Here is a 6,533-nt window from a genome sequence, read left to right as displayed (position 1 = left end):
TGATCTCTCCAGGTAGTGACTTTGTCATAACCAGCTGAGTTCTTATGATATATTCCTGCAGCCCGCAGCAGTCTAGCAGTTTCTTCCATGAAGCAGGAACCTGAAGGACCATCTTGCCTTGCAAAGTTCAGTGGTCATCTTCCTATGGGTCCTGCATGTCCAGTTTATACAGCATCCTGTCAAGCAGTCAAGGCAAGGGAACTTTTTTTGCCCAGTGGCTATTTTTGCCACAAAGAAAGCAAACTCCATAATGAGTTTCTTTGATGCCCATTATCCTCTTTGAAGTAATTGCTGCTGCTGCCAAGAGCAGACATGTCTTACTGTCCAAAAAAAATGTAAGTTTTTAAAACATTTTAAATGCCATATTCTGTAGGTCTTTGAAGTGTTTGAAGATTATCTATCTAATTGAAATATATCTTTGTATACCTAAAAAAGTTAACTAACAAGACTCACTGGGCAGGTCCTTCGTGCCATGGCGTCCTGTGGCATCAATGGCATTTTATTGTTCTCTGATCTCCCTCTCTTGTGTCTGGAGCTCTGGCATGGGATCCCGAGTCTCAAGATTAAAGATCTCATTTTGCTGAGTAGCCCGATATTCCTGCTGTTTGCCCTGCTAGCATTAGTCATTTCTGTGGCCACTTCCTGTTTAATTCCTTTAAACCTTTCCAAGTTCATCTGAAAGAAGAAAAAAAGAATGAGAAAAGACAAAGACTGGTGAGGGAAAAGCAACAGGAGGCCCAGAGTTAGCAGGCCAGCAGATAGATACAGAATGTTTTAAAACCTCAGCAGAAAATGAAATTGAAAAAACTAGAAGAACACTTTTATCAAATGATGGGTGAAACCTGGAATTAACTACTGGCCACAAACTTGAGTGAGATGAAGATTTGGTACTTGAAAATTTGAGTCAGGTGTCTTTTGAAACAACAAACAGAGAAGCAGTAAGAAGATGGAACTTGCCCAAGCAATTAACTGAAATCTCACCACCTGCTCAACAGCCCACCAAGAAGGAGATTCCTGATTTACCTGAAGAACCATCAGACACAGATGAAGATGCAGTTGCTGTTGTCCTTCAATGCCCAAGTGGAAGTGTTTTGAGGAGATTTTTCAAGTCTTGAAATTCACAGGTCTTATTTGACTGGATGATGAAAATTGGGTACTGCAAATCCCTGTATAGTCTTTCCACTTTCTTTCCCAGAAGGCTTCTGGAAGTGGAGGGAGGATTGTCACTGGAGGACATAGGAACAACTGTGGATACTGTACTTAATGTGGAAGAGAAAGAACAGAGCAGCCAGTAAAGAAGTCAGAACTACCTGTTCTTGAAGTCATTACATGTGACCTCACAGGACAGTGTTCACATTAAAGCCATGCTGTATGTTGAGCTCCTCTTGTTCATAGGAGCATACCTACATACAATGGAAGAGGACTGCTTTGTATGTAGTGGTTTGTGGACTATGTCACCTTACAATGTACGAAAATGAGAACAAGGTAAAAAGGATATAGTACGACAGACATCTGATATCAGGTCTCAAACGGGCATCATGGCACATGCTTTTAATCTATCTGGATCTCTGTGAGTTCAAGGCCACACTGGGCTACACAGGATTAATCCAGTCTAAAAGAGAAACAGCCAGGCAGTAGTGGCACACACCTTTACTCCCAGTACTTGAGAGTCACATGCCTTTAATCCCAGCACTAGGAAGGTTGAGACAGAAAGTGATATGGCTGGGCAGAGAAGGGAATATAAGGTGGGAGGAGACAGGAACTCAGGCTTTTTCAGGCTCTGGCAGGCTGAGGAGTTGGTGATTTAAGAGGTGGCTTGCTCTACTTCTCTGATCTTTCAACTTTCACCCTGATATCTGGCTCTAGGTTTTTATCATAAGACCATTTAGGATTCGTGCAACAACATGGTGCAACAGGGCTCACGTGAGAGGCTTATATAGGAGGGCTTCAGAGGCAGCCTCTGAGCAAGGGTGGAAGGAAGAGAGGGCAGGAGAGAAGGCACTTGTTTTAATAAGGGACTATAGTGCATGTGCATAGGGACAATGTGTGACTCAGTGGTGGCAGTAATCACAGTGTCACATCTTGGCTGCTGCTGCTGCTGCTGCTGCTTCTGCGTCCTGCTGTTATCATTTGGTCTCCAGGGGCAGGTCAGTGTAAATGTCTGATTGGATACTTCCCTTCCTGACTCCTCTCCTTCTCATTTTCCTGTCTCTACTAATTACACCCTACTTTATCAATTTCTCATCTATGTTCCTCCAATAACAAATTCAAAATTCTCTAATCAAACAATCAGCTATTGTTAAAGGACTACCAACCATTAGCCACAGAGCTGGAGAAGAATGACTACCAAATATACTTTGATGGTGAGAACCAACAACACCCCAAAATGTCTATACCCCTAGACAATAGGAAACAGTCTAAAGAGCATGAAACCCCCATCCCTGCCTCACCATCCCCCCTCCTATTTTCTCATCTTTGATAATAAACCAAAGGGAGGAATGTTAGCATGAATCTACTGCCTTTTCTACAATGTGGATTTCAGTACAGATTACAAACAGTGGGGATGCTAATGTGTCTAAAACTTATCTCTTTTTGTAAACTCAAAATTCTTGTAAGCTCCAGAGAGTTGACTTGGATCTATCTCGCACAGGTCAAATGGACTCCAGATAAGTACTGTCAATCAACAGATTAAGTTTCCCCACCTGCTGCCTGTTCCTGAGGGTGTGATCTCCCCCTTTACCCCCTGATTTTAGGACTTCCCTCCCTTAATCACCAAGACCTAAGAAAAATGTTTCCCCCTTAAACTCCTTAACATTTCTTCTGCCTGCATCCTGCCAGGTCCAGGTGTCCCCTCAAAATCTGCATTCTGGACAGCTTCAAAATGGCTACCCATAGGTGGTACAACCTCACAGACTGCTTTAACTAGCCCTGCAGTTTCCTAGTGTCAGAATATCCCACAAAGCCTGGACAGTGAATGAAACAGCTCTCCCAGGACTTGGTCAGCATCCCAGCTTTCTGGGGTCCCCAAAGGTGCTGATGGCCCCAAACAACAGTCTAGAGAGCATAGTGCCCCCATTCCAACCTCACCAGCTACCACTTCCTATTTCCTCACTTTTTTATAATAAACAAAAGGGAGGAATGTTAGTTCCTGCCACAGCCACCAGCCTGCCTTGGCCACCTCCTCTAGGTGCCTCCTGGTGCCTTTTCACCATCATCTATACAACATAGGCATCCCTTAAAAGTGCCCTTCCATCACAGCCCCCTCTCTTGATCTTGCTCCTCTTACTTTCCTGTCTGTCTATCTGTCTGACTGCCTTTCTCATGTCCCCAATCATTCTTTCACTCTCCCTGTCCCCCAATAAACCTCTTGCACTAACTCTGTTGCACATAGCATGTTCTCTTAGGGGCATACCTTGGCAGGTCCACCAAAGGTAACCCCTTTCTTTGTTTTTGTCCTTTCACCACCATTACAACCACCACCAACAACAACAACAACAAAATAACAGGAATCAAAAATCACTGGTCACTGATATCTATCAACATCAACAATCTCAATTACCCAATAAAAAGACAGAGACTAACAGAATGCATGTGAAAACAGAATCTATCCTTCTGCTACATCCAAGAAACATACCTCAACATCAAGGATAGACATTACTTCAGAGTAAAGAATTGAAAAAAAATATTCCAAGCAAATGGACCTAAGAAACAAACTGGTGTAGCCATTTTAATGTTTGGCAAAATAGACTTCAAATCAAAAGTAATCAGAAAAGATAGCAAAGGACACTACATAGTCCTCAAAGGAAAAATCTACCAAGAGGACATTGTAATTCTTAGCATCTATGTCCCAAGCACAAAGGCACCCACTTTTGTAAAATAAATACTGCTATAGTTTAAATCTCATATTGACCCTCAAACACTGATAGTGGGACACTTCAATACCCCACTCTCACCAGTAGACATGTCATTCAGACAAAAAACTAAACATAGAAATGCTGGAGCTAACAAATGTTATAAACCAAATGTACCTAATGGATATTTACAGAACATTTCGCCCAAACACAAAAGAATATACCTTCTTCTCTGTACCTCATGGAACTTTCTCCAAAATTTACCACAAAGCAAGTCACAAAGCAAGTCTCAACAGACACAAGAAAACTGAATTAGCTCCCTGCATCCTATCAGACCACCATGGATTAAAGCTGAATACCAACAATAACAGAAACAACAGAAAGCTTACAAACTCATGGAAACTGAAAACTCTCTACTGAATGAAAACTGGGTCAAGACAGAAATACAGAACAAAATTAAAAACTATCTAGAATTCATAAAAATGAATACACAACATATCCAAACTTAAGAAACACAATAAAAGCAGTGCTAAGTTCATAGCACTACGTGCCTACATTAAAAAAAAAATTGGAGAGATCTCATGCTAGCAACTTAACAGCATACCTGAAAGCTCTAGAACAAAAAGAAGAAATCATATCCAAAAGGAGTAGATGGCAAGAAATAATCAAACTCAGGGCTGAAATCAATAAAATAGAAACAAACAAAAAAGAATACAAAGAATCAATGAAACAAAGAGTTGTATTGTTTGAAAAGAATCAGTAAGATTGACAGACCCTTATCCAAATTAACTAAAATTCAGAGAGAGAATATACAAAGTAACAAATTTATAAATGAAAGGGGGGACATAAAAACAGACACGGAGGAATTCAGAGAATCATAAGGACATACTCTAAAAACCTGTACTCCCAGCCCCAAGAGTCCGCCAGGAGGTAAGGGTCCTGCAGGCGGGTGGATCCACCACTGCTGCCACCCATTGGACTCTGTAACCTACAAGACCCACTCCACAACCAAAACCTACTGAACCCATCATCCTCCCCCTGGCCAGCCATCCCCTGAAAAATCATCAGTCCCTAGAGACATAAGCACCACCTGCACCAATTGGAAGAAGAGCCGCTAGTGAGTGACTTCCCCATTAAACTGCCCCAATCCCTACACCTTAAGACCCAGAGCACATCCCATGCTCCTCCCCCCATCTCAGCCCCAATAGCCAACCTAGCAGGTAAGAGTCCTGTGGGCAAGGTGCTCCAACACTGCCAACACCCATTGGACTATGTAACCTACAAGACCCACTCCACTGTCCAAACCCACTGAACTCAACATCCTCCCCCTGGTCAACCATCCCCCAAAACATCAGCAACACCTAGAGGCACAAGCACCATCTGTACCAATTGGAAGAAGAGGTAAGTGACTGGTCTCCCAGCTAAACTGCCCCAATTTCTAGGCCCTATGCCCCAAGGCACAACCTGTGCCCCTCCCCCTCCCATCTCAGACCCAGCATCCCACCAGCAGGTAAGAGTCCTTCAGGCAGGACACTCCAACACTTCTACCATCCATTGATTGGACTACATAACCTACAAGACCCACTCTGCCACCCAAACCCAATGAAACCATCATCCTCCCCATGGCCAAACATCCCCTGCAATATTAGCAGCCCCTAGAGGCACAAACACCACCTGCACCAATTAGAAGAGCAGGCACAGGCAAAACCTATACTGGTTGGAAGAACAGACCCCATAGGCAAAAATAAAGCCCACATTAGCCAGAAGAACTGGAAGATAAGCTGGATCTAGGCACCCAAACCTCCACAAACCTCAGCTGAGACAACCCTACTTGACATGACATCCAGCCAATCATCAGAACCCTTGGCCATTCAGGCCAAAAGACAATAAAAGAAACAGACAATAAAGGACCAAAAGATCCATCCAACAAAGACATCACAAGAAGCAACACCTGTACCTATAACTATCCCAAACCCAGATGGGTAAATGGCAGTGTAAAAATACATTCAACAACATAAAGAGCAATATGGCACCACCAGAACCTAGTGATCCTACAACAGCAAGACCTGAACATCCCAACACAGATGAAGCAGAAGAAAACAACCTTTAAAATAACTATGAAGATGGTAGAGGCCCTTAAAGATGAAATGAAAAATTCCCTTAAAGAAATCAAGGAAACAAACAAACAAAAAATTAGAAGAAATCAATGAATTCCTTAAAGAAAGCCAAGAAAACCAAGAAAAAAAAACAATCAAACAGGTGAAGGAAACAGTTCAAGACTTGAAACTGAAATAGAGGCAATAAAGAAAACACAAACCAAGGGAATTCTGGAAATGGAAAATCTGGGTAAAGGAACAGGGACTACAGATGCAAACATAACCAACAGAATACAAGAGATGGAAGAGATAATCTCAGGTGTTGAAGATACGATACAGGAAATAGATTCATTGGTCAAAGAAAATGTTAAATCCAACAACTTCTTAACACAAAACATCCAGGAAATCTGGGACACCATGAAAAGACAAAAAATAAGAACAATAGGGATAGAAGAATTCCAGCTCAAAGACACAGAAAATATATTCAACAAAATCATAGAAGAAAATGTCCCAACCTAAAGTAGGACATGCCTATGAAGATACAAGAAGCTTACAGAACACCAAATAGACTGGACTGAGCCAGGGG

At 42.2% G+C, this 6,533-nt stretch overlaps 1 pseudogene; it reads left to right on the top strand.

Annotated features, from left to right (window-relative positions):
* The first annotated feature begins 472 nt into the window (after positions 1-472).
* On the top strand, positions 473-1,295 carry LOC128116439 (UBX domain-containing protein 8-like; annotated as a pseudogene).
* The last annotated feature ends 5,238 nt before the right edge of the window (positions 1,296-6,533 follow it).

This window comes from Peromyscus californicus, unplaced genomic scaffold, assembly GCF_007827085.1.
Source record: "Peromyscus californicus insignis strain IS unplaced genomic scaffold, ASM782708v3 Scaffold_10__1_contigs__length_136768540, whole genome shotgun sequence".
NCBI lineage: Eukaryota > Metazoa > Chordata > Mammalia > Rodentia > Cricetidae > Peromyscus > Peromyscus californicus.
The sequence above is the reverse complement of the archived record's forward strand: the minus strand, read 5'-3'. Positions and strand labels throughout refer to the sequence as shown.